An 8,709-nucleotide genomic window follows, 5' to 3' on the forward strand; every position below is an offset into this window, starting at 1 on the left:
TTTCATAACCCTCACACTGTATATTTCAGACCACATGCCAACTGATTAAAATGAAATGAAACTCCATAATGTTTGAAATGCCACGAATAGCCCTTGGTTTGACTTCTGGGTGGATGGCGTTGTGTGTTTTATGAGACCTGTCCAGCTGGGTGGGTTTGTTTACCTGTAATTTCCTCCTGCTGGTCTGGGATCTCTATTAAAGCTCTACGAAAGGTCAAAAAGAAAAGGCCAATCTTTCCTAAAATACACCTTACATTGATTGCTCCAAGTTAATTTATAGACTGTAAAAAGTCCAAATAGAGATCAAAATGATTTTCAGATGAGCTCTCTTATTTCACATAATAACATTAAGTGTATTATATCCAAAAAGCATTACAACCTCTTCCTCTTTAAGGATTGGATTAATAATCAGGGTTGCACATTAACTGGTATGCATGTAATAAAAAATGCAGGACAGAAATAGCCAAAGAAGTGCTTTACCTAAGAGCGTTGTAAAATGTGTGTTGTTAACTGTGTAAAATAATGCACTTATTTTCTTTATTTCGTAGTTTTGCAAGCAATGGTGCCAGTTCAGTATATGTTACCTCAGATTAAATTAATATGCGTTACATGTAGGTAATGAACGTTGACACGGAGAAGAGGATCCGAATGCAGTTTTATTACAAGAATAGTCAGACATGCAATGGTCAACAGGATCAAACAGATACATACAAAGAGTCCAGAGTCGTTGGCAATGAACAGGCGAATGGTCAGTACCGGCGACAGGCAACATAAACAAATAGACAAGGCAGAGGTCAAACATGGCAAGACAAGAGAAACAGGTCCTAATGTACACTAAACAGATAAACAAGACTCAGTCAAAATGTGTGTGTGTGTGTGTGTGTGTGTGTGTGTGTGTGTGTGTGTGTGTGTGTGTGTGTGTGTGTGTGTGTGTGCGTGCATGCTTGTGTGCGTGTGTGTCTGTCATTAGTGGAAAACTGGAACAGGTGTGTGTGAGGTGCATGACAGGATTTGTAATCCATATGGTGATATGTTAAAAAATGGTTTACTTTGTTTTGTAAGTAAAGTCAAGTAATTGCTTTAAAAGCAATAGATTACCTTTTATTTGTTTGTTTGTTTTCAAACTAATCACTTTTTACAGTGTATGGTTTGCTATGATTGCATAATATTTAGCCGAGATACAACTAGTTGAAAATCTGGAATCTGAAAATTTCAAAAATCTAAATATTGAGAAAATCTCCTTTAAAGTTGTTTGAAAGTTTTTATCAATGCATATTACTAACCAAAGATTTGGTTTTTGTATAATTAATGTATAAAATGTACAATATATCTACATGCAAAATTATCTTTACTTAATATCATAATGCTAAAAGAAAAATCTATAACTTTGACCCTTATACTGTTTTTTTTTACTAAAAAGAAATGCACGTACGCCAGACATGAAGTTGCTAAGGACCAACGCACATTCGCACGTTCATTTCATCATGTGTGTTTTTTTATTTTTTTATTTCTATTTCCATTTACGTCTAAAGATGCATTTGCAAACGTGAATCAAAAACATAATAATATGTGATGCTCAAATCCGCTTAACATTATACAAACGCTTATTAATAATTCCTACTTGTCTTCCTCATGATGAAGAGTAGGCAAAATCTGATATGCAAGGTGGAAAAAAGAAAAATAAGTTCATTAGACGCAGGATTTGAACCGGGTTCAGGAATAATAGTGTCAAAACATGCTGCCATGTGCTTTATGAGCTACGCCACTTGCGCTGCTGAAGTCTACTCAACTATCACTCAATTAGCTCATTCCAACGAGGTGTCCAACGAGACCCCGCTGCATTATAGCGTCAGCTAAACTCTTCCATTCTATTTTTTTTTCTTTTGTTATTAATTCTGGAGGACAAACTAGCAAATAACACTATTTTTCTCCACTCTACCTCTGATAGGTGCACCTCCAATTCACATTCTGTTCAAAGTTTCTCTTTTTGCTTGCTTTTGCCATTGCTTCTTCGTTTGGTTTTGCCAAAGTAGAGTCATTAGCATATTCATACGGGGGAGGAGGCAGGGAGGGGTTTTGTACTCGTGCATGTTGCGCTCAGTTTCACTTTCATTCGGATGTACAAAGAGAATATTCGTGTGATTCAGCGTACGCAGTGTTTCATACATCTGATTTTTTTACTGAGTTTTTTTCACAGTTGTAAATGTGCGTACGCATTGTTTTAGTATGATTTCAACTCAAGTCTTAGCGCATGAGGCCCCTGGAATCTGAGCTTCCCCACTACAACCATGACCAAAGAACTCATTTGACTAGATTGTTTTCATAATATAAGTGCATATATGATCAAAAATACACACACTCTCTCTATGACCACAAAATTTGTAATAGGATGTGTCGTGCTAGAGTGCAACAAAACAGATCAGATATTTGTACTTTTATGCATTCCACAATCAAAGCCCTGTGCCATGGGTTTGTTCATTCAGTAGTACTAGTGTGTCATACGAAGTGAAAGTGATGTAGAGTGTGATGAAATAAGACAGAAGGCTTTCAAGGAAATTCAAACACAAGTGGTCACAAGAGACACATATAAACGAAAGTTAAAACCAGGTGAAAAGTTTAATGCGTCTCAGCTGAACACTTGTGAATCACTGAAATCGCATAGTGGAAAGAGGGACATAAACAGCATTTTAGGCAGCTAAAAAGGGTAGCAAACTGCTTAAAAAAATATCAGTTGTTTAAATGGACAGCCATTAAACATTCACAAATTTCTCATTTTGTGTTAACCTACGCCAAAAGGGCTGGGTTATATAAAGCCTAGGAGACAAAATAATCTACTTTCTCCTTATTTAACAGGAAGTCTTTTTTACCAACTGTGATCAGATTGTATAACCAAAGTCATACCAGATGAATTGTGCTGAACTTGAATTAGATATTGGATATGAACAAGTGTTTACTCGTTGTTTTTGGAACCAAGGTGTGCAGTATGAAATGTAATCTTATTATTGTTTTTATATGTATGTAACTTATTTATCTATTTTTAGTATGGAGAGCTCTGCTGTGACATGTGAATTTCCCTCCGGGGATTAATAAAGTCAAACTAAACTAAACTAAAATTTTCATATATTTTATGTAAGCCTGGCCTTGCATGTCAACATATGACTTGTGCACAAGTCAACATCAGCCTTTGGACTGCTAGTAATTCTGCGGTTAACAGCAGAAAACTCTATGCTTTTCACATGTAAGTGAGCTATCTAATAATGTGTACATAAGTTATTAATTATTCATGAGCACTGCAGTAGAAAATCTAGTTTCAGGTTTTTCTAAAGGTCGTTTTTAAGAGATATTCAACATTCTACTGCTTGTAGAGAAGGTCTGTATTGATGTAAGTCTTTTCTATATTGAACTGCTCAACATGCAGTTTAGCATCAACTAGTGATATTTATTTGGCCATATGTTTCTTTATGTATTTTTTATTAATTCTTTTGTACTATATTATATTTATAGATGGCATTATAACCTGCCCCCTTTATCGTTGGTGCTGATTCCAAAAGTATTTTTCCCATTTGTATTAAAACATTGGATAAATATAAAATCGATTCACAGTTGCTGGTTGTATGTGTAACGGAGGAGAGCTAGTAAGTGCTGTGCAGGTAAACCTCACTCCTCTGACTTCTGAAGGTGCTCTAGCGACAAATGCTAGAGGCCATGGTCTTTAGCCTCTGTGTTAGAGCAACCGACTCCCATGCGGAAGGTCGCCGATTTGATCCCAGCTCGGAGCGGGTTGAGTGGTGTAGGACCGGTGGGGTTAAATATAGCATGTAATATACGATATACAGGTCTGTGCCAAAAATTGAATATTGAGGGAAAGTACATTTATTTCAATAAATTGTTTCAAAAAGTGAAACTTCTGTGTTATATTAGTTCACTACACACAAAGTAAAATATTTCAAGCCTTCATTTGTTTAAATTAACAAGATTTAAAAATATATATAGTTTAAAAAGAGCCTAAATGCAACTGATTTCTTTGTGGAAGCTTTGCATTTAGGAGGCAAAAAAAAATCACTACTTCAACTACTTTGACATCAGTCCATATGGGCACTACTTTGACACTACATTTGTCCAATTATTTGATCGGTGAATGTGTAATGATACATCAAAATAATTTATGAAACAAACTATTTTGGAATAATACAAGACCACCATGCCATATTCACAGCCATATTAATCTGCTGCCCAAGACCGGTTACTCACTAAAACTAAGCAGGACTAAGCCTGGTCAGTACCTGGATGGGAACACTAGGTTGCTGTTGGAAGTGATGTTAGTGAGGCCAGCAGGGGGCACTCAACCTGTAACCTCCATTATAGTGAAAGGGACACTATATTGTCAGTGAGTGTTGTCTTTCGGATGAGAGGTTAAACCGAGGTCTTGACTCTCTGTCGGCATTAAAAGTCCCATGAAACTTCTCGTAAAGAGTAGGGGTATACCCCTTCCCGATATATATATACACATTCCATTCTATTATTTGGTTCTGTGACAACAACAGGGTGAGTGGACATTTTAAAAAAGCATAAAACAAATACAAACAGCCCAAACTGATTTATTTATTATTATTTTTATTTTTTTGCAAAGCCACTAAATAAAGTGAAAACACTAAAATGTTTTCACTAAATATGTTTAAGATTTTGTGTTATTCAAAGTATCGTTTTGCATTCAATAAAGCATTTGATTCTCTGAAAACCTATTTGACACAAGGATGGAAAGAGCCAACATAATATTTCAAACTATGGTGTATTTCTATAACAACCGGTGCTTTAAATTTAACATTTCAATTGCAATGCCACGATATTAGCTTTTTTATTAACTTTGTGTTTTATGTATTTGTTTATTATTGATGCTGGAATATGAATAAAGATCATTTTTGATCACTTCAAACTCATCAAACCTTTACCATTATTCATTCAAATCAGATACATTCATTATGAGGTTCTTTAAAGCAAATAAATTTGTCAGAGCTCTTGGGAAGTGAGAAGGCATCTAATGTGTTCATTTAAAAGCTTTCTGATTTTTGTTCTCATGGCAGTTTGAAAGCAAAAGCTTCTGTGATTCTCCTGAGGCTGACTCTAAAGATCGACATGCTCTCTGGGCCACTACTGATCTCAAGTCTTTGATTGTACACGGCGAGCATGTAAGCTCTGAAGATGAAGTTTTTGATGTAAAAAATAACTGAAAATGACTTTAGTTGTTATATAGTAATCTCAACGACACCCAAGCATCTTTTTACTTTTAAAAACATCTGTATGTGTTGAAAAGAGTGTGTGTGAGAGAGTGAGTGAGAGAGCGAACTTCCAAAAGGGATATTTTTAATTAATGAGAATTTTAGGGCAGTTATGCCACAGATTACGCCACTGCAGTATAATGATGTTTCTTCAACTCCAGGCTCTTTTATATCTCAGGGGTTGATTTTTATTAAAACTAATAGACTACAACTTTTTTTCTTTTTTGCTAAAGGTGACATTACAACTTATTGAAAACTTTTTTAATCTGAGCTACAATTAATTCTGCTACTTTTAAGCATTTACTGTTTTTTTTTTCTACACGACCATGACTTTAAATACTCAAAATTTGTGGTCACAATGGTACAAAAAAAAAACGCTAGAAACATGATAGCTAATTATAATACAGTATGTGCTGAAAAAAGAGGGATCATAAAAAATGCATGTTATTTTTTATTTAAATCTGACCTGAATAAGATATTTCACATAAAAGAAGCTTACATAGTCCAAAAGAGTAAATAATAGACTCCATTCAAAAGTTTACAAACTCTTTATTTTTGTTTATAACTTAATGATCCACAGCTATTTTTTCTTTATTTAGATATATATTACAACACAACTAAAATATAATAAAATAATAAATAAATACACTCAACAGTTCTGTTTGGTTCTTGAATCTGATTGGCTGATAATCGTGCAATATTCTACAAATAACAGCACTCGCCCGGACTCTTAACCCTTTAACCTTATTTATTTCTCTGCCCACATGAAGCGAAAAGCAGAGGACACTCTACAGATTGACTAATTGTGCTGCTGTTAGACAACAATTTACTTTTGAGGCTTTTAGTCGCCAATGTAGTTGTTTAGATTGCAACTAGGTAGTTTATTTATAAGGTTATTTATTTTATAAGGCTATTATTTGTAACAACTAGGTTTTACAATTTGTTTTACAGTTTTTCTCAGTGGCTTTGGTGCATTTCTTACAAGGCTATTTACGTTTGCACAACAGTTAATGCATTTCTTAAAACAATTAGTACAAACAGCAAAACCTAGTTGATAACCTGCAAGAGTGTGCTACTTGCTCAAAATGGATAGCTCCTTTCAGTACTTCAAAAGCAAGTACTGATGTCAATCAAAGTGTCAGTGTCATCAAGATGAAAAGTCCTGACACCATTGTTTATGAACAAGATAGTCAGATGGCTTTGTCATGTTTTCATTATGACAGTTTACTCTGTACATTTTTTTTCAATGCAAAAAAAAAGTCTGATTTTGGTATCTGAGAACAAGACACAGATGTCTGTTGTGTATGTATGTTTACATTTTTACTGCATACAGTATGCTCTTTGCAATTCTAAATTATTCACAGCATTGTGCAAAAGAATAAATACACCTTTATTTACAACAAACAGATACTCGCTTTGGGTAGAGCTGTGCACAACTGTAAACAATATTGCAGTACATATCGGAATTGAATCTACAACATTCACAGGTCTATAAATCATTAATGAAATTGTTCAGTTTAGAAGACATTTTCAGGAGAAAAAAGATTACATTTTTTTCAAGAAAATTTGCTTGACAGATTTTGACAACAAGTTCAACATTTTTGTATGTAATAACACAAGTAATGAGGACTGTTAGTTTTATATGCAGTGACTTTTCAGCATTCACAAGTTTAGTTAATTTTGACTGACATGACATAAACAAATGATAATGTTACAAAACAGCAGAGAGTTGTATGTTAGCAGTTGATGCATGTCCAAAAGCATTGTCAATCTGTTGGAAGGAATGAGAAACTGCTACTATGATGCGCACAAATGGCTAATTGTTTTAAGAAATGCATTAACTGTTGTGCAAATGTAAATAGTGTTGTAAGAAATGCAACAAAGCCACTGACAAAAACTGTAAACAGGTAAATGACATTCTAAGTTGATCTCTCTCTTTTATATGTTGTAGTGCTGTATTTACAGTAATATTGTGATCTCCCGATTGCAACAAAAAATACTGGGAAATCTCTGTAGACTGATGGCATTTCATGCTGTTAAGCCATATAGTCATAAAATATCAGAAAAATCACCTGTTTTGACATCACTCTAGACTCTAAACATCACTCTAGACTCTTTGACAGAGAATAATTCAAATACTAGATCTAAAGTGATGTTAGTGATGTAGCAACAGTTTTTGCTGTTCTGACGTCACTTGCAGATGTGAAGATATGGCAGAAGAAAGTAGTTCCTCTTCCAAAAGGGTTTGGAGTGCCTCTGTGTTTGATTTTCTTTATTATACTTACAATGTTTCAGTCAAACTGTTGTATAAATACAATATCACACTAGTAGCAGCGCGATGTGGCTGTATATCGTCACTGGTGGAAGACTAAGGCACAACGCATGCTTCCCACCAGTGGCCATAGGCGCCGCTGGCCGCCACGGGCAGTCTGACAAGCGCAGTGGGGTGTTGCGGATAAAAGTGTAGAGGGAGAGTGGGGGCGTAGGTCGCGGGCCCTTGATAATGTCATTCTAACAGAGACTCTGCCCTTATCGGCGCCCCTGCCAGTGCCAATATACAGCCTGTATCTTGGCTGTATACCACATTTCTACTCGTGTGATGTTGCTCATATATACTACAGACAGGCAGGCAGGCAGGCAGGCAGGCAGGCAGGCAGGCAGGCAGGCAGGCAGGCAGGCAGGCAGGCAGGCAGGCAGGCAGGCAGGCAGGCAGGCAGGCAGGCAGGCAGACAGACAGACAGACAGACAGACAGACAGACAGACAGACAGACAGACAGACAGACAGACAGACAGACAGACAGACAGACAGACAGATAGATAGATAGATAGATAGATAGATAGATAGATAGATAATTTGTTTGATTTAATGAGCCTGAAAAAACAGGATTTTTACTCTAAAATATATGTAAAGAAAATTATTTGCATTCATGGTAGTTCAGGGAGAAAATGACAATTCTTCTTCAATGCACATTTATATGCTGCTGGATCTCCTAAGTGTAAGTTATTTGTGTTTGTTTTTTTGCAGCTTGAAAATGTTGATATGTTTCTTGAAAATTACTAGTGCATTTCACAGACATGATTCAAGAAGCTTTTTTATTGCATTCACTATATCAAGCAAATGGTCACAGCTAACTGAGATGAACTCAGAGCAATGAACATTCCTCCTCTTAGCTGTTACACCATTATTTAAAGTCCAGCCTACAGGCTTCGAGTAAAGAAACACACAGCAAATTCATCAGAGTTAAATTCTCGGTGTTGAAGCATTTGAGAGTAAAGTGTTGACGTTAAAGAGTTAGATTTTGATAAATGAATATAATAAGAGTTAGAATTTATTTTATTCAGTGCGAAATCAAGGAGTTATCTTTTCAACACTTGGTGGTGTTATTTCCAACATCCGGGAATTCATGCAGCCCCAGTCACTGAAGAATTTTCC

The sequence above is a fragment of the Danio rerio genome, chromosome 21 (assembly GCF_052040795.2).
Source record: "Danio rerio strain M-AB ecotype USA chromosome 21, GRCz13ab, whole genome shotgun sequence".
Taxonomy (NCBI): Eukaryota; Metazoa; Chordata; class Actinopteri; order Cypriniformes; family Danionidae; genus Danio; species Danio rerio.